This window comes from Lepidochelys olivacea (assembly GCF_965140295.1).
Source record: "Lepidochelys olivacea isolate rLepOli2 genome assembly, chromosome: 3".
Classification (NCBI taxonomy): Eukaryota; Metazoa; Chordata; order Testudines; family Cheloniidae; genus Lepidochelys; species Lepidochelys olivacea.
In genome coordinates this window covers 12,975,083-12,999,269 of record NC_140413.1, presented here as the reverse complement: position 1 = coordinate 12,999,269, position 24,187 = coordinate 12,975,083, and the positions used below count along the sequence as shown (strand labels likewise).

Below are 24,187 nucleotides of genomic sequence, written 5' to 3'. Positions count from 1 at the left end.
AACAGAAACCCCTTCAAGCCAGGAGGTGCTGCAGCCCCCCTACCTTCACCCCCACACCATACCCCTAGTTCCAGCACCTATGGTTAAAATAAATATATATTTGCCTAGGAGGTTGGATGCTTTAGGAATTTTTAGTGGGGTGCAAGGTCTTTCATTTCTAGGTCATTTATGTCCATTTGTTCACAAAGGTGATATCAACTATAGGCTAAACTGGTTAAATATATAAGAAGAGATATATGTAATTAATAAATTCAATTGTAAAAATGTAATCAATAGATTGATGTTTTCTGATTTGACAAGGGTGATTACTGGATCACCACTAATGCCTTGGTTTTCCCAGTATTCATTTCACTTAACAAAAGGTCTCCTTTGAAGCAATTTATATTTGTTTCTAATCAGAATGCCCCTTTCCATTTCATTGTTTCTGCTTGCTTGAATTATTATTAGCTCTGATTTTGTATAGTCAAAATGTTACAGATGTGGCTGCTAGGATGGCAAGATTCATGGGTTTTGGATATTGTGCCACAATAAAAAGAACTGGAGGGGAGAGTGAACTGGTGTGATGAATAATGGCAAATGCTTCCATCACAAAAAATAGTTCTACCAGCCTTATTGGCAAAATAGGGAGTTACAGAGCTATCAGTGATCAGGATGAAGATTTTGACTGATAGCTAAATGTGCGGTTCCCTTAGAGCAGTGATCCAGCTTTGGACTGGTTATATGTGTGGCTATCAACGATCACAATGAACAGCTGTGCTCTGTGGTAGCTGCTTGTAATGTCTTTGGTGACTCAGGGCACATCTCCACTCAAAAGTCTTAATGGACACATATTGAAAATACCAACACAAAAAAAGTAACCAGGCACAATCATTGTCCTACCCAGATTTGGCATCTTTGCAGAAGATGCTGATTTTGAGACTGACGTAGTAGTCTTGTAAATCTGTTGGCAATGTCACCATATACTCTGGTATACCGTCTTTCAATGGCATGGCATGGTATTTCCTGGGACAAAATAGAGGCCATGGGCCAGATCAGAATGGTGTAAATCAATGTATCTCCATTGACTGAGGATCTGGCTCAAAGTCTGTACTTTTCCTTAGGAAAGTAGCACTATATGTATTAAAACACATGGGATGAAATCCTGGCACTTATTGAAGTCAATGGCAAAAGCCCCATTGACTTCAATAGGGCCAGATCTCAGGCTTGAACAATATTTTAGTTACAATGACACCCCTTCCAAGTGTGGTGTGGCACAGCGTGGTTCATGATATTTTGTCTATCAGTGCATAGACTTGCGTGCCCTGAAGAATAAAACTTTGGGCTTTGAAGGAACTTGTTTTCCCCATAGCTGAATTTGGTTTTTAAATCTGTGAGCAAGGTGTGGACCATAGCTGTTCATATGGGTGCACCAGTACCTTGGTTTAACGGAGCTTCGGACAAGGTACAGCATAGATTGTAGTCTTAGGTGCAGGAATCAGTAGATGAAAATCTATGGCCTGTATTATGTAGCCTGTCAGACTACATTAGCAGAACAGTCCCATCAGACCCTAAATTCTATGAATCTAGGCAAAAAAAAAAAAGTCTCTTAAACCAGGGAAACAAATTTTCCATTGTGAAACAAGGATATGAAGTAAATATCATGGGAGCAAAATGAAAATAGCAAGGAGAGAATTCCCAATAACTGGGAAGAATTATAGCACTGTCCTCCACCCCTAACAAGGATACATGGAGTCTAGGTTTCATTTCTGAATTAACAAGAGAATTCTGATTTTAGGGGAATATCTAAAACATAAAATCTAAAATTAACATGTTGATGTTAGGCAAAATACAAATGAGTAAGGACCCAATTACCAATAATCTGGGGAATCACATAGGGGATAGAAGGAAATGTGGTTTGTTCGGTTTTTGTATGATTGACTTTTCATTGCACCAAGGAGCTCCACTGAAATGCATTCTTTTCTGGCTTCTGTTGAACAAGGTTGATCCTTCTGATTGAATAGTATAGATTGAGCCAATCAGGGAGGTAGGAAATAAACCATATGATATACATGATTTGACCTACCCTAGTGTATCAGGCTCAAACTCAAAATACCTTGACAACACAAGTTTGATACAGTTTCTGGTTTGCCATGTGTTAAGAAGCTTCTGTTGACTCTTCGAAGGCTGGGGGGAAAATTGAGCAACCTCTACTAGCTGGTGGTGGACGGATGCATTTTGATCATGAACCAAAGCTGATTTCAAGTACTATTTTGGTTTCACATAGCTTTAGTTATGACCCACCATTCCATGTTTGGCCTTATCTGAATCTTGTGTAATACCATCATTAGCCATTAAGACTACAACACGCAAAAGTGTGAATATGTGTGTCGGTGTGAGTCTCTGTGTGGGTATGTGAGAAGTGGTGTGCAAGCAAGTAAAAGTGAGAATAGACATCATTTTATGTATAGAGCCCTTGTCCTCCCGCTTGTGATCTTGTAGTTAAGGCATTGGACTGAGACTCAAGAGTTCCGGTTTCCATTCTCTGCTCTGCCACACATTTCCTGTGTGACCTTGGGCAAGTCAATTAATCTCTCTGTGTCTCAATTACCTATCTGTAAAATGGGGATAGGTATTTTTCTTGTCTACTTAGGCTGTAAACTCTTTGGGGAAGGGACTATCGGTTAATATGTGTTTGAAGACTGCCCAATACAATGGGACCCCAATCTCAGTTGCAGTCTCTAAACCTAGTGGTAATAATAATAATAAGTTTCTCCCATTCCTGTGTTATTATTGACAGAAAGAAAGAAAGAAAGAAAGAAAGAAAGAAAGAAAGAAAGAAAGAAAGAAAGAAAGAAAGAAAGAAAGAAGAGAAGTAAAATATAAAACAATCCCTTTAAAGCTATCCAGTATTTTTTATGCAACAATAAGAACAATAATAGAAATATAATCAGATTTCTGAGTTCTGCTGATTGAACTAGGTTCTTGTAGCAATTATTTTGTACTTTTTTTTTTTACTATCTACCCATTATCTTTTAAATGTGAAATAATATCAGCAATAACCAGGAAAAAAAATTTACATTGCCTAAGTATGGCCAGTGCGCTAAAAATGAGCCCAAATGATCATTCCAGATTTAAACATTTCAGAACTGGGAGTAGGGTTATGTTTCAGATTCCAACCCTGTATCTGAATTTTGCTACTAGCCTTTATATGGGCCAACTCTCACTTACTTCAGCTGTCCTTGGATCAGGCTCTGTAGGGGGATAATTGAAAACCTCGGATATGAAATTCCCACCCCAAAATATGGGGCATTTGATGTCTTGGATTCAAGATCCTAAATTTTCAGCTTAGCCCATTTCTACCATATACCTAATAAAGGTTTCTAGTCTTCCGCTCAATGCACTGATTTAAAGTCAGTGGAGGGTCTCTCGATTTGCACCTTTAAAGTGTGATCAGATTCTGGCCCATTGACTTCAATGTAGTTACTCCTGACCTACTGGGAGAGTATGTTTTTCTACATCACAAACTGATGTGCTTCTATTTAAGGTAAGTTTTATTTCACTGGCGATAGATATAAAGTGTGGGATGGATGCTGTCTTTAAAAAACTAGTCCCAGCACTTTCCCCCCTTTGTAATGCTGCAGTTAATGAGGCAAAAGGCATCGCTACAGATCTAAACATGACAATTCGGCAACTTTTATTTCCTTAGTTCAGCTGAATTTGTTATTCTCATACATTTTTATAATTGCCTTTTTTTTCCCAGCTATCAAGTTCACACAGGTAGAAGAAAGGCTGTTTTGGATCTGAACTTGATGCTGGAGGTTGTTAGAGAGATTATGTAAGAGAATTCAAAAAGCTTTCCAAACTGTTCAAATAGCAGAACATTTCTAGTACAGTGCAGGAACATAAAAGTGAAACCACAAACCCAAATCGTTTTGCAATTACTGACAAAATTGTGCACTGGCAGAAAATATGAAGGAATAACTGGAGCAGAGGAGGGGTTTTGCTTTGGTGGCAATAAAGTGAATGCATCTTGATTCTTGAAACAACTGAATACATGTATCCCCTTTCTCTGCATTAATGATTTCCCTTGTATTTATGGAGCAGGTATAAGATAAAGGCAAAGTTAGCACCAAGTATAAATTAAATGATGGATGTTACAGTTCCCTTTTCTGAAACTAACTCTTATAACCTTAGTTTAGAAGCTTAAATGTAGAACGAGGGACTATGCCCTGTTTCTTCCTGCTGGGTTCATTTAGGATAAAACCCAGGCTGTCCTGCATTTTAGTTGGAGACTCACACAGTGGGGGTGATTGGACTTTCTCTGCCCTAGGCACAACATATGCTACTTCCCATCACTTTAATAGGCATTAGTTCCACAGACAGCACTGGTCAAATGTACATTATTCACAATCACTTTAATGCAAATATGCAAGGCTGAGAGAGAAAATATATCACAAAGAGAGAATCAGCCATTTCTGTTCAATTTTGGATTTTCTTCCTTCATCATCTCTAGCTATCAGTTCCCCCCGCACTGTTGTGTCTGGGTTTCTTTCTTGCTTGCTTTTATGGTGGGGGGGATCAATGTTAATTGTCTGAAGTGCTTGAAGCTGTAAAACAGAATAACATACATTTCTTTTGTACAGACTTTTTTGTTAGTAAATAGCCGATTTTTAGAACAATGAAATTTTGTTTTGTTTTTTATTGTTACCCTCATATTCTTTTCTCTTTTTTTTTGGTATAATGTGCATTTTTTTTTATCTTTAGCTGCAGTAGATGTCTGTGTGAGCTTCACATCAATGTGCGTCTGCCATAAAAGGGATGGACGAGACAGAAGATACGGTGTTATATTTAAAGGGGAACATGAAAAACAATACCTTAGTTTAACAGCTTCATACTTTAAAAACTGGAGTCTGACTCTCCTTTCACTTATACTTGTGTAATGTGTAAGTCAGGCCTAATTGCATTGCCAGATTCTTTTCATTTATACGAAGGGCCCTTTCACTTCTCTGGCAATGCAGACTACATTTATATGCTCTTTAAGGCCTTGTCAGAATGATGTAAAGGCAGGTCCATTGACTAAGTTACTCAGGGGTAAAATCAATGTAAGTTAGGTCAGAATCAGGTCCTTAGCCTCCCTGCTTATCTATCTATCTATCTATCTGTCTACAATTGCTACTATTACAGTGGCACCCAATTAGAATAAGTTCTCCACCGTGCTGGCAATCCCTGTCCTGAAGACCTCACAGTCAAAAAGACAAGGCAGAGGAGCCTAAAAAATGAACAACAAATAAGCAGTTTGTTAAAAGTACAGAGTTCAAAAGCAGAGTGGTGTGAATAACTGATTTTTTCGTTTGCTGGATGAACTGAAAAGTTGTGTGTGTGGGTATTGTTTCTTGTTGACGCAAAATGGAAATATTTTGAATTTTTTTGTGAACAGAAAAGATTTTAAAAAATAGTTTCTGGATGAAAGAAACGTTTTCTTTCATTTTTTGGGGGTGGGTGGGTTCCAAATAAAAAATTGAAATGTTTCATTTTGAAAATGTCAAAACAAAATGTTTCAGTTTTTGAGGGGAATATTTTTTGAGGGGGTTTCAACCAAAACAAGTTGGTGAATGTATTATATTAGCAAATTTATATCCAGACTCGATAAGGAGCTGGCTACCCAGGGAGAAGAAATCTGATACTGGAAGGCTCTTTAATATTGCCCACATATGTATAGCAACATCCAGTGGCTGGAAGCTGAAGTTAAAAAAAAAATCACACTGGGAAAAAATTGCAAATTTTTAACAGAGGATAAATAACTCTTGGAACATCTTACCAAGGGTGGTGGATTCTCCATCACTTTAAAATCAAGACTGAATGTTGTTGTAAAAGAGGTGCTCTAACGTACAGGTTATTGGGATCAATGCAGGAATTACTAGGTGGATATAGAGGAATTCTATGGTCTGCCTTATTCAGGATCTCAGACTAGATGATCAAATGGTCCCTTCTGGCTTTACAATATATGAATAGAGCTGGTAAGAAAATGGAATTTCCTTGCCTTGGGGTATTCCAACAATTTGAAATTTGTTTCCATTCTGAATCAGAACAAAAAGTCAAAATTTTGAATTTTCTCCTGTAATGGAAATTAAAAATAAAATCAATTTAGAAACATCAAAGTGTTTCAAATATTACTTGTCAATTTTGTTGAAACATGACAGTATAACATATTTGATAATATAACATGGACTATTATATTTACAAAATTAAAAATAATCAGTATAAATACGCTATAAGGTTAACAATAATAATATAATATAATATAAAGTCAAAGCAAAATAAATGAACCAAGAAAGTGAAAATGATTCTTTTTGATACTTTCCTGTTGAAATTGTTTTGAAATGGACTTGTTCTCACGAAATGTTTAAATTTTTGGAAAATCTCCATTTTCCATTGGAAAACTGATCTGTGTAGAATTTTTGACCAGCTCTCTTTATGGATGTAGTAGTTATTATTATCCAAATGATCAGTTATTAATTATAAAATGTATGTTTGTTGCACCATGTAACATTATAGATGAGATTATTATAAGGTGTGTGCAAGACTGGTTGAAAGACCATAGTCAAATAATAGTTATCAATGGTTTGCTGTCAAATTGGGAGACATATCTAGTGGGGTCCTTCAGGGTTGTGTTCTGGATCTGGTACTAGTCAACATTTTCATTAAAATGACTTGGATAATGGAGTGGAGAGTGTGCTTATAAAATTTGCCAATGACACCAATCTGGCAGAGGTTGTTAGCACTTTGGAGGAATGGATTAGAATTCAAAGTGACCACGACAAATTGGAGAATTGGTCAGAAATCAACAAGATGAAATTCAAGAAAGACAAGTGCAAAGTACTACATGTGGGAAGACCAAATCAAATACACATCAGAAAAAAGGAAATAACTGTGTTGACCAATGGTTCCCAAACTGTGGGGCAGGGGTGTGTGGAGGAATGTTCAGGGGGGCGCAGCAGGGCCCAGACCAGCCCCCAAGGGGGGTGGGGAGGGAGTGCCACCCATCCCCACTCTGCCCCCAGTCCTGTCTCCAGCCTCAGCCCCTGGCCCCAGCCCCAGCCCTGCTCCCAGCTGAGGCCCCAGCCTCGTTCCCCCCTTACTCCTGTCTGCGCCCCGCCCTCAACCCCGGCTCCACTACTGGCCCCGGCTCTGCTGGGGGGCATGGACAGGGATAAGGGAGGGGCGCAATGTGAAAAATTTGGGGACCACTGGTGTAGACAGTAATACTGCTGAAAAGGATCTGGGGGTTATAGGTTGAATGTAAGTCAATAATGTGATGTAGCTGCACATACAGATAATACCTTTCTGGGGTTCCTTAACAGGAGTGCCATATAAAAGACAGAGGATGTAACTACTTGGCACTAGTGAGTCTGGAGCTTGAGTACTATGCCCTATTCTGGATGCCACACTTTAAGAAAGATGTGTACAAATTGGAGAGAGCAACAAAAATGATAAAAGGTTTAGAAAACCTGACCTATGGGGAAAGGTAAAAAACAAAACAAAACTGGGTATGTTTGGTCTTGAGAAAAGAAGACCTAGGAGTAACAGTCTTCAGATATATTAAGGGACATTATTAAGGGGAAATCAGCTTGATCTTAAGCCCAGGAGAGTTAAGTTAGATATTAGGAAGACCTTTATATCAGGATTGTTAAGAACTGAAACAGACTTCCAGGGGAGTTTATGGAATCACTGTCACAGGAGGTTTTTAAGAATCGGTTAGACAAACAGCTGTCAAGGATGGTCTATTTTAGTTATTCTTGATCCCACCTCAGCACAAGGGGCTGAACTAGATGACTTCTAGAGGTCTCTTCCAGCCCTACATTTTTAAGATTATATGATTATAACAAGTTCATCCTGATAGGTGATTATTTTAATGGCACATCACCTAACATAGTGAGCTCTAACTAATGCTTTTCATTAGGTAATTTGTGTACTTTTTAGGTAGCTGTGGAAGTGCAGTTTTGTTCTGAGTAACTAAAGTGTAACCATCTGCCTGTGGTATGTCTAGGTTTATATAACTGTATTAAAGACCCTCATATACCGATAATCACGAATGGCTATATAGACCAACACACACACACACAGACAGTCTATAAAAAGGCAAGAGAAATTTTCCGCTAGATACAAGTGGATCAAATATTTATCATATAAATGAAACATTGTGGATCAAATTTTGTTATTTTACACCAGAGTAAATCCAATGTAACTCCATTCGTAACTTCTCTGGTATACTCCAGATTTACACCTGAATAAATGGAAGGAGAATTTGGCCTCTGCTTTTCTACTATACTTGATTCTGTAACCATACTTAACATTAGTGTATGCTGTTTTAAAGTATTTGCCCTTCACATTTTATTTACTTATCCATCTTAATGCTTTACTGCTGTGTTTATTATAAAAGTAATAATAAATTTTGTAAAAAAAAAATGTTTACCGCACATTGAAGCAGTCATGATACGGACTGTGTTATTACATACCACAGAGTTATAACAGATTTAATCACGTTCATTCCCTGCCTCCCTCCCCCTTTTTTTTTTTTTGGTCCAAAAATTGATTTTCCAAAGCTGTTCCTACTCTAAACATAGAGGGGCTTTATCTTCCCTTATTGGTGCTGAGTGATTTATATGGACCACTCCTATTAATGCTAATGGATGGTAAGAGCATAAATCTCTCCACACTGGATGGATAACAGCCTCCTAAAAGTGGCCTAGGCAAAGGCTGTCTTTGTAAGGGGCCTAACTAGTAATTAACTTAAAAGATTGACATCAACTGTAATTATGTTCAGGGATTGATACACATGCTGTACATAAAAATATAGGGCCAAATTAATCCCTGGTGTAACTCCATTGGCTTTAGTGGGGTCACAACACTGAAGAATGTGGCCCACTGTGTCCTAAAGTATATATACTAACTAAATATGAATAGACATGTTTCTTAGGGCCAGATTTTTATACCCTTGTTCAAGTCAGGAAGCATGTTGCTGATCAAAACAGTCCTGTTGAGGTTATGGAACTGCTTGCGGAGTAGAGTCTTATTTGATACAAGTAAGGTTACAAAAATTTGGTACTATGTATTTATGTGCTTTTTAAAGCGGGGGTTTTCAAATGAACCTAAGGGAATTAAATGCCCATGGGAGTTAGGTGCCTCAAATCCCAACATAAACAGTATTCCAAGACATGGAGATCTTTTTGCATGGTTCTGAAAATGTGGGCATATAGGCCTTTTGAAAGAAGGCCATGGTGAGGAGGGACTTGAGAGAAGGGAAGGTGGAAGACTGGTCCAGTGAGGGGAAAATGGAAGAAGGATACAGGTTTTGAATATGTAAATAGTCAAAATTGTTCAGTTATTTTGAAACTTCCTATTCTCCTTGAAAAAAGAAATAAGGTGAAGAAAATCATCATCATCATCATAATCTAAAATGGAGCCACACTTGTTTTGGAACCCAGCAGCTCATCAACAGCACAAAGCAATACTACAAAGTAGGTGGAGGGCCCATCCCAGAAACACACTGAACACCTCCCACTCCCATTGACTTTAAAATCATTGGGAAATTAAAAGGCTTAGCACCTCACAGACCAACAGTTAAGGAAAATATTGTTTCTAATCAAAACGCCATGGGTCTTCAGAGGGTCAGAACATAATTATCCAGAACGGAAACTGGCCAGGAAAACAGAGTTAACACTTCTACTGTTACCAAAGCAATTGCCAGATCTTTAATGGCCTCAGATAGTCAGGATCTCAATTTTATATCACATAAAAAATCAAAAGGTGCCTATGGTAGCATTATTACCCTCAAGATTGATCCAGTACTAACACATTATCTCCTATCACGAGTTATCAACATTTAACATCTGTTTAGTGGCCTATGTTAAATGAATTGGACCTCCCAGTCTTGTAAGGTATGTCTACACAGCAAAGAAAAACTTCCAGCTATCCCATGCCAGCTGACTCAGGCTCATGGGGCTTGGGCTGTGGGGCTGTTTCATTGCTGTGTAGACTTCCAGGCTTGGGATGGAGGACCTGCAGGGTCCTAGAGCCTGGGCTTGAACCCAAGTCTGGAAGTCTACACAGCAATGACAGAGCCCTGCAGCCCCCGAGCCCTGCGAGCCCGAGTTGGCTGGCACAAGCCAACCATGGTTTTTTTCTTTGCTGTGTAGATATATAAATAATTTCCAAGCCACAAAACCCCGTTATCCCAACCTGTACTAATTGCCACTCTTGTGGGTATTCTCAGCAGACAGGCCAAGGATGCAGAGAGTCTGAATTACCCTCTCTTTCCTAGATGTGGACCCTGAAGCTCAGTTTTGAGGCCCATAGACAGGACAGTGGAGGAGTTGCAAGGAGAAGTGTGCACACCTTATGCCTGTACTCTGGAGAAATGGAAGGCCTCAGTTTTTAATATGATTTCCTGACAAATATATATATCTATATCTATCTATCTATCTATCTATAAATATAAATATAATATTCTCTTGCATATGTTATATATATATATACACACTCAATGAAATAGTGTCCCAAAGGGAAAATGATACCGAAGACTCTGGTGTATTTATCTTTGAGCAATATGTACAATCAAAGGAAGCACCCTGTGGCATTATCTGATTAAAATAGGAACATATAGATCATTGCTGCAACCACTGTTATATATTTGCAGCAAATCTTGTACAAAGGTTGTCAAGTGAGGTACCTATGAAAAGATTATGATTTGCTGGTTATAATTATGCCAGCTCCATGCATGTATCATTTTTGTATTTGAAGTTATAAATATTGTCTCTATACTTGGATTTCAAATGTTTGCTCCTGGGGTAACACCCACAAGGTAGCTAGCTAGCACATCTTGGAGGGACTATTCAAATTGAGTGGCCCATCAAATGAACATTTAACTTACAATGGACCGTGGGAGATGTCCATCTACACTTAATGGAATTTCTTGGGGTGACTAGGCAAAATGCATGGACATGTGACTTACCCACGTGACTCCAAACTCCATCTTGCTGTTGCTGTAATTTTCTACAGTAAGAACAATGGGATTCCCTCCACATGGCAGAAACTATAAAAGGCCCTGGAAACACCTCCATTTGCCTCTCTATTGCTCAAACCTCTGGAATCATAGACGATTAGGGTTGGAAGAGACCTCAGAAGGTCATCTAGTCCAACCCACTGCTCAAAACAGGACCAACCCCAACCCCAACTAAATCATCCCAGCCAGGGTTTTGTCAAGCCAGGCCTAAAAAACCTCTAAGGATGGAGATTTCATCACCTCCCTAGGTAACCCATTCCAGTGCTTCACCACCTGCCCAGTGAAATAGTGTTTCCTAATATCCAAGCTAGACCTCCCACACTGCAACTTGAGACCATTGCTCCTTGTTCTGTCATCTGCCACCATTGAGAACAGTCTAGAGCCATCCTCTTTGGAATCCCCCTTCAGGTAGTTCAAGGTTGCTATCAAATCCCCCCTCACTCTCCTCTTCTGCAGACTAAATAAGCCCAGTTCCCTCAGACTCTCCTCATAAGTCATGTGCTCCAGCTCCCTAATCATTTTCATTGCCCTCCACTGGACTCTCTCCAATTTGTCCACATCCTTTCTGTAGTGGGGGGCCCAAAACGAGACACAATACTCCAAATGTGGCCTCACCAGTGCCGAATAGAGGGGAATAATCACTTCCCTCGATCTGCTGCAATGCTCCTACTATTGCATCCCAATATGCCGTTTCCCTTCTTGTCAACAAGGGCACACTGTTGACTTATATCCAGCTTCTCATCCACTGTAATCCTCAGGTCCTTTTCTGCAGAACTGCCGCTTAGCCAGTCGGTCCCCAGGATGTAGTGGTGCATCGGATTCTTGTCCTTATTGAACCTCATCAGATTTCTTTTAGATCAATCCTCCAATTTGTCTAGGTCACTCTGGACCCTATCCCTACCCTCCAGCATATATACCTCTCCCCCTAGTTTAGTGTCATCCACGAAGTTGCTGAGGGTGCAATCCATCCCATCCTCCAGATCATTAATTAAGGTGTTGAACAAAACCAGCCCCAGGACCGACACCTGGGGCACTCCGCTTGATACCAGCTGCCAACTAGACATTGAGCCGTTGATGCCCATTGATGCCCGCCCTTTATGTCTACCCATTGAGCCCACAGACCTAGCCAGCTTTCTATCCACCTTATAGTTCATTCATCCAATCCATACTTCTTTAGCTTGCTGGCAAGAATACTGTGGGAGATTGTATCAAAAGCTTTGCTAAAGTCAAGGTATATCACATCCACCGCTTTCCCCATATCCACAGAGCCAGTTATCTCATCATGGACGGCAATTAGATTAGCCAGGCATGACTTGCCCTTGGTGAATCCATGTTGACTGTTCCTGATGACCTTCCTCTCCTCCAAGAGCTTCAAAAACGGATTCCTTGAAGACCTGCTCCATGATTTTTCCAGGGACTGAAGTGAGGCTGTAGTTCCCCAGATTCTCCTTCTTCCCTTTTTAAAAGATGGGCACTATATTTGCCTTTTTCCACTTGTCCGGGACCAATGACTATGAATTTATACTAATGGGACCATTCTAACCAAGGGACTTTGGTCCTTCCAATGATTTGGAAGCAACCAGAGACTTATTAAGCCAGCAGTTTATTCCATCACTGCTACAAGCCTGAGCCAAGAACTTTGCAATTACTATATGTATTTGGTTCCTTTAATCAATTCTTTCTTTCTTTCTTTCTTTCTTTCTTTCTTTCTTTCTTTCTTTCTTTCTTTCTTTCTTTCTTTCTTTCTTTCTTTCTTTCTTTCTTTCTTTCTTTCTTTCTTTCTCCCTGTAGAGTCTTCAGAGGATGAAGATTATGTGCTGAAATTTCTATGGGAAATAAAGACTTCAGTGCCTATACATTTATTCAGAGAAATTTCTAGGCACTGGCCAGTTCATCTCCCCAAAATGAGGTGCTAGGGAACCAACTGCTATTCTGGCTAGTATCTTGGAAGGTGAACTCATTTGAAATCAGATGTAGCCTACTCCCTCCGAGTAGGTCACTGGCCTATAGGACAGCAATAATTCAACAATGCCCCTGGGATGGGACATCTGCAGGGACGGAAGCCCTGGTTTCTGAAGCAAAAGCCACACACCTCAATTGCTTGAATTAAAGGACCAACTTCAGTAGCTATAAGCAATAGCTGCTCATAAACCTCTTTATATGGTCCTGCCACTACAGAAGGAGAAAGAGATTCTTGTCTAGCATGTTACATACTCCCAGCTAGCCACGGAAGCTCATTCTGATGTTCAGAGGTCTACAGCAGTTCAGTTCCTCATATAGGCTCCTATGAGTAATAATAGCAAAACTGTGGTTGAATGACTATTTTTTGACTTGGCCATTAAATTCTCTTTGGAACACTCCCACACTAACATCAACTTTCTGGACACCACAATCAGCTTCAACAATGGAACCCTACAAACAACCATATACAAGAAACCCACAACGACTTTCATAGATACAGTAGCCACCCCAAACACACCACGTCATCTGTTATCTACAGCTAGGCATTCAGATACCATAGAATATGCTCCAAGGAGAAACTCCAGAACATACACCTTAATACCTAACACTTAAAACCACCTTCATAATCAAGGGAAGTAGATCACATCATGGAATGGGTCACCCAAATACCTGGAGTGAACCTGCTTCAATACAGAAATAAACCCCGCTCCAACCACACACTCCTAGTTGTCACCTACAACCCTACACTGGAACCCATATGAGGCATCTTCAAAAACTGCAACCCATATTCTATATGGACCCCATGCTGAAAGAAATCTTTCCTCAATCCCCATTTCTGGCTTTTAAATAACCCCCCAACCTCATCATCCAAAGCAGAGCAGGACACATCAACTCAAAGCTGCACAAGGCCCTACCAGAACAACACATACAAAACCTGCAGACACATCTCCTGCTACAATGATTAACTCCTCCCACAACACACCTTTCAAGATCCGGAGTACTTGTGGCACCTTAGAGACTACCAAATTTATTTGAGCATAAGCTTCCGTGGGCTACAGCCCACTTCATCGGATGCACAGAATGGAACATATAGTAAGAAGATATTTATACATACAGAGAACATGAAAAGGTGGAAGTATCCATACCAACTGTAGAATCCTACACATGCCTATCCCAACCTGTGGTATACCTCATCCAGTGTAATAAATGCCCTAATAACAATTATGTGAGTGAAACCAGATAATCACTACCCTCTTGAATGAATTTATACAGGAAATGATAAAAGACAAGGTGTTAACAGGCTACTCTACCTTGAATGGTCCCTTACAATATGTGCTAACTACTTGTGCTAAACAATCTGTTCCACCTTGCATTTTGCTGTGACACTGGGGCTTCCTTTGCCAGACTTGAAGAAGAGCTCTGTGTGTCTCGAAAGCTTGTCTCTCTCACCAACAGAGGTTGGTCCAATAAAAGATATTACCTCACCCAGCTTGTCTCTCTATTTTTTGACAGAGCAGAGATCCATCTTCTGGTCATAATAAGAGTCTTTATTTACTTTGAGAAGGTCCAGGACTCTGTTGAAACAATATTGAACAAGCACATCACCATTACATTTGACGAGAGGGGACTGGTCATTTCTAGACTTTTCAAGCTTTGGATCTGGTACCACAACAGTGAACATGCAGTGTGTCTACTTAAAAAAAAAATCCCAAATGAAAAAAAAGGATTGTACTAAGACATCGAGTCCCTTATCCCCAGATCACCCATGCAGCTTTGAACTCTCCATGGTGGGAACGTGTTCATGTCCCTTTTTAGTACAACCCTTAACCATGCTGAGGCAACTTACACTTTAAAAAGAAAAATCCAAATTAATTTACTTAAAACACTACAAAGTCAACGGTATTAATTTTTTTAACAGGAGCCTGTGTTTATTCTATTAAAAAAATTACTCTTCCAGGATGTCTTTAATCAGCAGAGTCACACAAAAGCAAAATAATGGCATTGTAACATTAGGATCCCTGACTTGGAGCTGCCTTTTATAAGCGTGAAAGGGAGAAAAAAAAATCAAAAGCAGTAAAAACGTATATTATTTCTGTCAGTAGCCCCTTTTCCGAAAAATGTTGCAAAAACAATCTCTACACAGAGGAAGCAACATACTGAGCAACAAGCCTCAATCACAGGAAGTTCATTTTTTCCCTTGGCGCGTAGCCCAGTGCCATCAGAACTAATTAAAAACAGAACCACGCTGGTAAGAAGCTCAGCGTTTGGGTTTTACAATAACAGAGTAGCAAACCAGGGAGACGTCTAATGAGAATAGTTTCCGAGTTTGTTTTCTAGCATTGGGCAACTATGTCAATTAATGGAACTGCAGCTTAGGGCTAGCACCCATGCTGAGACGTGAAAGAATGTTATTGCAGTACAGATTGAGCTGCTACTTTGATGCATGGGATATGCATGTCACTTGTATACTGGTGCAGTTCCTCGGCTTATGACTAAATAGGAAGAGGCTGGTGCCACCTTACTGTTCTTATCTGAGGCTGGGTCAAATGTTATCAGCCAGGGCTTTCCCCTGGATCATTAGATATGCTCCAGTTAAAAAATGAAACATCTTCTTGTAAGGATGCTATTTGTAATGAAGGCTCTGACTTAGACAGCAAAATTATCAGTGAGGGAATTAACCCCTTTGTGAGTAGAGAAAGAGGCAGGCTGAGCTGGTTTGAAAAAAACAAAAACAAACAAACCCACAACAAAAAAGAAATCCTCAAATACACACAAGCTCTCACCTGTTAAGGAAACACAAGAGAGTGGACAGCAACCTCACCTGTATAATCCTTACCCACTTGAATAGTTCTATTGACTAGAGCTGGGCAAAAATTGTATCCAAAAATATTTAACTGAAAACTGCAGATTTGGATCAATTTCACTGAATTGTTTTAATAGGGAGGAAAAAAAACAACCTAAAACAAAATTTCAAAAAAAAATTGGAGACAAAGCATTTTGATTTTTCAATTCAAAAATGACATTTTCCGTTCTGAAATTTACTGAAGTTTTCTTAAGAAAGAGTTTTAAAAAGCTTTAAAATGAAATGAATTATTTTGTTCAGGACAAACAAAACATTTTAGTCAACCTGATACAATTTGCTATTGACTAAATATTTGCAGGATTGAGCACTGTGTTACACATTTAATGCACTTTTCGATGGTGATGATTTTTAAAATGTCATTCTTACACAGAGCACTTGGGTGTCTTCAGAAAGAATTTAAAAATAGAATGACATCTTACCTCTGTCTAACCACCTTAATTCTGAGGGATGGTACCTATGGATCACTTCATCCTCTATTGAAATTTGTTCCTCTTTGGGATAAACATATTTAACAGTGCAAAAAAAAAAAAAAAAAAGTAAGCACCTAATCCAGCACTAACTCATGTCAGAAGTATTGACACAGTTAACTGACACTGCCAGCTAAACAAGGAAAGACAGTAAGGCCTAGTGAGTTGCACACAGGATTACCCCCCACAGAAAACGTGGGTTCTCATCCCTGCTTTGCTATTGGCTTGTTCGGTGAGCTTGAGCAAGTCATTTCACCTCTCATTGCCTCAGTTTCCCCATCTATAAAATGGTGATAATGACACTGACTTTTGTAAGGCATGGTGAGCTCTACTAATGAAAAATGCACAAGCAGCATGTGTATGTTTAGAGGTGGGTATTATTACTTCTGTGGGAAAGAGGTGACCATGGGGTACTGGAGTTTGGAAATTTATTTGGAGAAGCCTCCCTTGTTTGCTAAATGCCCCCCCACTTCTTGTGTTGAGACTTCCTCCACTCTGTGCCCCCTTTAGCTTTATCCACACCGCTCCCCATTAGTGGCTGTCTTGCCCCGGACAGGGCCTTTCCATATCTCCTCCATGTGTTCTCCTGCTTACATTTCCCTACACCATGGCCCTCTGCAACTGGGCTAACTGGGACTTACAAACCCTCCCGTCAGAGAAATCGCTATGTAGGTGGGAATCACCTTTAATGATTAAATAATTCTTCCTGCACATCCTCCCAAACTAGCGAAAGGCATTAGGACTCAACAAGACCAAGAAATTAAAACATACATGGAGTTTCTAGGTCAAGCTACCTTTAAAAAAAATTCAACAGCCCTATGGCGCAGGGATTGTGTTTCTATTCTGTTGACAGGTTTCAGAGTGTAGCCGTGTTAGTCTGTATCAGCAAAAATAACGAGGAGCCCTTGTGGCACCTTAGAGACTAACAAATTTTGAGCATAAGCTTTCATGGGTTCAAGGGACACCGTCATAGGACCTAACCATATCAGCCACACATCAAGGGCTCATTCACCTGCACATCTACCAATGTGATATATGCCATCATGTGCCAGCAATGCCCCTCTGCCATGTACATTGGCCAAACTGGACAGTCTCTACGCAAAAGAATAAATGGACACAAATCTGATATCAGGAATCATAACATTCAAAAACCAGTCAGAGAACACTTAAATCTTTCTGGTCACTCAATAATAGATCTAAAAGTGGCAATTATTCAACAAAAAAATTTCAAAAACAGACTCCAGTGTGAAGCTGCAGAACTGGAATTAATTTGCAAACTGGATACCATCAGGTTAGGCCTGAATAGAGACTGGGAGTGGCTGGGTCATTACAAAACCTAAACTTAATTTCGCCAATTCCAATTTCTCCCTACTGTTACTCACACCTTCTTGTCAACTCTCTGTAATGGGCCACTCTCTTATCACTTCAAAAGTTATTTTTCCTCCCTTGGCATCCTGCTGTTAATTGATTTATCTCATTAGACTGACCTCACACTTGGTAAAGCCACCCCCATCCTTTCATGTATTTATACCTGCTCCTGTATTTTCACTCCATGCATCTGATGAAGTGGGTTCTAACCCATGGAAGCTTATGCCCAAATAAATTTGTTAGTCTCTAACGTGCCACAAGGATGCCTCATTATTTTTTGTATTCTGTGTTTGCACAGTGCCTAGCCATAGCACGATGGAGTGACTTAAGGTGGAATGGAAATCCTAACTTGCTTGGCTTCTATGGGCCAGTTTAGACCCTCATTTATACCCATGAAGCCTGAAGACTTCACTGGGAGTTGGGGGTATTTATGCATCTTCACCTTACAGTGTTTACTCCCCACATGCATTCACGACTCATTTACCTGGGGGCAAAAGGAGCAGATGCCCCGGGGCCGGTGATTTAAAAGGGCCCAAGTCTCTGGCCGCCGGTGCTGCTACTGCAGCAGCAGCTGGAGCCCCGGGCCCTTTAAATTGCCACTGGAGCCCTGGGCAGCGCAGGCCAGGCAGAGCGTATGGGCTGGCTGGGGGACGCTGACACCCAGCCCCGCCCCTTCCGCCTGAGGCCCCGCCCCTTCTGGGCGCTGGGGCTGGCCCCCATACTGGCAAGTGTTCAATGTTACTTTCACCCCTGAGGACACCTAGCCTTTTATTCCTTTAAAAATGTCTTAGGGCCAAATTCCCCATGAAAGTAAATGGATACAATTCTGTTGACTTCAGTGGAACTGCCCTGGCTGAAGCCAGTGTTGAATCTTGATCTCAGTAACTACATTTCCTTCTATAAGGCTGGTGGATGAGTGCTTAGGGACCAGCAATATTGTCAAATAAAGGCAACAGCTATATCTTTCTGCATTGTATTACAGCACAGTTTCCTTCCTAGGCAATGTCCTACTGAAGACAAGGAGTGTGTTCCTGTCAACTCATCAATTGTGAAACTGATCCCCTCACTGATCACAGAATGGTGATCTTAACAACAAAGAAGGCAGAAGGCACTTTACACTTTCTGTGCACTATTTTCTCCTGTAACGCCATGCAATACATTTGTGCTTTACCAGTGACTTCAACTGAATCAGGATCAGACCCTTAAGTACTTAATCACAATTCAAATCACTTATACTATATGCCCTTCCCTCCAATACAAGGTACAAAGAAGTTAGTTTAAACACAGTCTTGTTGCAGGATTTAATTTTTAAGGACATACTTTTTTTAATCCAGATGTGATCTCTAGGGGTGATCTCCCCAGTAGAGAGTGTTAGTTTCTCTTGTTAAGTCAAGATCAGTGTTCTCCATAAAAATTCTGCTAATTTATTTTTCCAGACACATTTTCAACTCTGGATATTAGGTTTTGTTACTTGGATACCAAATCAACTTTTCAATAAATAGTAATCATCACAATGATGTGCTCTGCACTGTACAAGACACAAATATCAAGACAATCCTTGTCCCAGGCAGGCTACTTGTTCTGTTTAAGAACATAAGAATATAAGAGCAGCCATATAGGGTCAGACCAAAGTCCATCGAGCCCAGTATCCTGTCTTCCGACAGTGGCCAATGCCAGGTGCCTCAGAGGAAATGAACAGAGGGATTTGAATGTGAGAATATTGGTGGGTGTGGATTTGAATGTAGATTTGAATGTGAGAATATTGGTGGGTGTGGTGGGTTTGGGAAGTCATTCCTTGCCCAGTTGATAGCACAGAAGATGGTGCAAGGAGGAGAGTAGAAGAAGGAAACAAAGTGCTGTGAAAGACAGAAGAGGCATGCAAGAAGACAGGAGATCTGAGATGTGGCCCGGGGTGGAGTTAGATAAGCTATTACCAGCAGGACAGTGGGGTGGGAGTAGGTATTGTTTCATATTCTCTGTGTATATATAAAGCCTGCTGCAGTTTCCACGATATGCATCTGAGGAAGTGAGCTGTAGCTCACGAAAGCTTATGCTCTAATAAATTGGTTAGTCTCTAAGGTGCCACAAGTACTCCTTTTCTTTTTGCGAATACAGACTAACACGGCTGTTACTCTGAAACCTGTAGTGAGAATGAGAATTTTAAACTCAGTACAGTAGATAGTGGCAGCAGAGTCTTTCCGATAGAAGAGTGATATGGCCTGAGCAGTAGACAAAGAAGACAATTTTGCCTGATGCATTTTGGATAGTCTGGAGAGGAGTAATATAGAGGATATAAAGAATCAAAGGTAAAAATGTCATTATTGCTCAGGTTAAGACTAAGGAACATTGGTAAGGCAGCTCGGAGTGACCATGCCATTCTCGTTCTGCAGAGAGACTGAGGGCTCCAGCCTCTATATTTATTAAGCCAGACCTTTCACCAGAACCAAGTTAATTGAAAGAAGAAAGCAAGTCTCACTGTCTTTGTCGAACTGAGACTCACTTGTTTAATAGCAGAACATGGATTTCAGGGGAGCATGGCAGCAGCTAGCCCTTTTTTTGCTTTTCACTGTAATTTTAGGCAAATGTTTCTTGCAGGCAGGCTACGTCTTTGAGGTCTTGGCTAAAATTCAAAACTACGCTCAGAAAAAAAAAATCCCTACATGCCATAGCTGAAATTTAGCAAAGAGATAGGAGTCAAAACATGTCTGGAAGGCTGTGTTTGCTGGGTCTGAGATCAAGGATCTGGCCCTGGAGTGTTTCTTACACTGCAGCCTTGGGAATGACATGGAAAACTGAGCTTCTCCAGTTGCAGTTTGTATAAAATGTAGGTCATTAAGCAAACCTCTCTATGTGCCGCTGCCATTTTGACCCACAATCAAAGCATACAAGTGTTGTGGAAGGGACCAAACCATATTACAATCGGGCTGAAAAAACCTCAGATTTTATCCCAGGTCTAGCCTAATAAGGTCACAATGAAGCTTGACCGCCGTTTGCTTTTGTTGTGGCACAAGGGACCTTGAAAATATGGAGTCAAAATCTCCCTTGACTTGGAGCCAGTGGGGTTGCCAAGGATGTAAGTCAATGGGGGACACAGTGTCAGCTAGTTAGTATGTTCTAACTGATCAATGCCTGATTTGTCTGTCTTACTCATTGTCATTTCTGAACATGTAAACACCAGGGAGTCAGGTCTTGGGAGGAAAAAGAAACCCAAAGGGGATTTCCCCCCCCCAAACCCTCCAGGTAAGATTGTGGAGGAATGTTTGAAGCTGGGACGCATCAGAGAGAAAGGCAGGAGAGGATGAGCAAAGATGGTGGTGGGGAACTTCTCTGCAAAGGGATAATCAAGAGGTCTAGAGACCGAGCAAAGAAACCAATGTAGACCCTTGTCCCTGGGAAAGGAAACTGTAAAAGAAGCAAGTTATGGGTGTGGCAATCTAGGTGGTAATTTGTTTTTCTTTACGAGACAGTGGTTATCAGGTGGAAAGTTCACCCCAGCAGTAGTGTCAGGTGGGGACTGGAAAGCTAGTAGAGAGTTTTTTTTCTAGGAAAGGGAATCTATAAAAAAAGTGGGAGATGGAGCTAGGGAATCTCAAGAACAGGGTAAAGGAGGATGGAGAAAAACTGTCTGAGACCTGAAGACTGTTCAAAACATCTCTGTTGGGAGAAGACAATTTTCTGTATGGCTAAGCCATGCGAAACCTTAGTTTGGGTTTGGAAACCAGCTTTGGTTCGGATTTTCAGGAGAAACTTCATGTGCTTCCGAAGTGAATCCTGAAGGTAGTCATAATTTATCCATATTAAATATGATAGTATCTGCATCCAGATCCTCATTTGGTGAAGGTTACAGTTCAAGCCCCAATCAAAGCTTAATTTCTGGTTCAGGTGCTTAAATGCTGCATGGTGTTCTCACAAGCTTTCAGCCCAGAAGGTGGAAATCAGCTGTTCTGTGAGATTTGTAGCATCTTGGCCTCAGTAACGTTACTCATGAATAACACCAGAATAAGTGAGATGAGAATTGGGCTCATTGTCTCCAGTTTCCAGTCAGGATATGTGCCAGTGTTGTGAGTTTAGGGTTATTAGGCAGCTAAGAGCCTGCTTTGCCATTGTTCAGAGGTACATATCTGACTTTTACTGAACCAGTTCATCCTCTGCCTCCTACAGCAGCATGCATGCTTACTTGTGCCTGTGATTTTATTCATTTGCCTCAGGTATAAATACACTGTACTGTTGCCTGCACAGTGTACACAACTTTACAGAGGTAATCCACATAATAATTCAAATACTTACAGATTAGTGCGACAGGCACTTTCTTACTTCTCAGCATTGATAATCCTACCTTTTCACTTCTCAGACAAATATGATCACCACTAGATAAGGAGTAGCAGGAAAAGATATGTACTCTTTTAAGAGCTATTTCCAAGTGAATCTTATTGCAAAGCTCTCCATAAAACAGTCACTGAATCCTATAATCATAGACATGGAGGGCTGAAAGGAACCTAGAGAAGTCAGCAAGTCCAGCCTTCTGTGTGGAGGCAGGACCAAGTGAACCCAGACCATCCCTGACAGGTGTTTGTCTGACCTGTTCTTAAAAACCTCCAATGATGGGGATTCCACAACCTCCCTTGGAAGCTTGTTCCAGAGCTTAACCACCCTTATCGTTAGAAATTTTTTCCTAATATCTAACTTAAATTTCCTTTGCTGCCAAAGAAGTCCACTACTTCTTGCGCTACCTTCAGTGGACATGGAGAAAAATTGATCGCCATCCTCCTTATTAACAGACCTTAACACATCTGAAGACTGTTATCAGGTCTCCCCTTTTCTCAAGACTAACATGCCCAATTTTTTCAACCTTTCCTCATAGTGTAGGATTTCAAAACCTTTTATCATTTTTGTTTGCTGTCCTCTGGACTCTCCCCAATTTGTCCCCATCTTTTCTGAAGACCATTTGAATATCATATCAAGAGGGGTTAATTTTCCTATATAGAATAAATAAGCCTTCTCAGTCCAGTTTCTAGTGGACAAAGGTCAGCATCACAAAAATGATCCTTACCATTGTCAATAATTGGCAACCTTGCTGTCCGTCTTATCCGAAATGCCAAAGACTGAGGATATAAAGTAATGAAGATTGAACTACCCTTTCATTCTTATGTCCAGAATAAAAATAAAATATGTGGGACAACACAGAGAAAATGACTACTGCTGTTACCCATGATCTACTTGTTCTGTGGTTAAATAAGGACATCGGTCTTCAGGGCTCTGGGTTTGACTCCTTTCACCAGGACAATGTGGGTCTTTCTCCTCTTTTTTTGTGGCTAGTCCACGTAAGAGGAAGGAGTCTTTTACTAGTTAGTGGGGTTGCTCGTTTAGCTTAAGCTGTAGATGCTCTGGAAATATGAGATTCAAATCCCTATGATGTCCATAAACTTTTTAGACGTGGTTAATTTTGTACTGTTTTCTTCAGCAATAAACGTTTGTGTATAGCACCTGTGTGCAACCAGAAGGCAAATATTCACTCCCACTGTCAAACCATAGCAAACTTACATGGCATATTGAAAAAGTTAGTGTCTGCTCTCATTTATAATGGTGTAAAGCAGGAGTAAGTCCACTGAAATCAAGGAGACACTCCAGTGTAAAATCAGTGTTATATGCCAGTAGAAATGCACCCAATAAACATACAGGCAAATGAATATTAATACTTAAGAGGCCTATCCTTTGGATAGTCCTAAGGCACTTTGAATAATAAATAGGTAAGGTAGACTGGGCATGGTAAAATAAATAATTGACCTCACCTCCACATGGCCTTTTGCCTCAGACTAAATCCAACCCTTTTTTTCTGCATTTTGTCTATTTTTGTTTCATCTTACAAGGGATGCCCTGAGAAAGCAAAGGACATATCCCAGCAGTTTGGGCCAGAAGCTGGCATAAGTATTTTATTGATTCAGAGCTCAACACAGTCACTTGCATCATTAGAGGTTGCCTTAGCCACACATTAACATCTAATTTATATGTTTTGGCTCATATAGCTCCCCAAATCTTTGATGAGATGCCAGCTCCCTTTAAACTTCGCGAAGAGCAGAATGATGGCTGAAAACAACTTGCTGTGCTCAAAGCTGACAATGGTTCCAATAGGTGCAAGTAAGCAATGCACACTTCCTACAAGAAGATCTGCCTGCCTTCAGAAAAAAAAAACACCTACACCTGCAATTCCTGCTGAATTTCCACAGCTGACTTTGTGACATCCTTTTGCGGCAGCCATCCATGCACTCATGTCCAGTGCTGCTGGCCCAGTGCCAGTCTCAGACGAACAATGACATATCAGGGATGACAGCTATGTCCTCACAGAGTGACAGCAACTCAGGGCTAGAGAGACAGGGGTGCTGACAAATTTCAGAAGGCCTCAGTTACATCCACTGTTTGCAACCTGGGACACAGATCCTGGACTTACCAGACTGATGACTGGGACGGCCAGAGTGGCTGCTAAACTGC

The 24,187-nt window shown here is 40.5% G+C and overlaps 1 protein-coding gene across 1 annotated transcript in view; it reads left to right on the top strand.

Moving 5' to 3' along the window:
* The window catches only part of TFAP2B (transcription factor AP-2 beta), an 85,469-nt gene extending 61,728 nt beyond the window's left edge, over nt 1-23,741 (top strand). The window contains exon 10 of the mRNA XM_084623890.1: nt 23,725-23,741. The gene's annotated coding sequence lies outside the window, so the exon portion shown is untranslated. The remainder of the gene's footprint in view (nt 1-23,724) is intronic.
* Nucleotides 23,742-24,187: the final 446 nt, after the last annotated feature.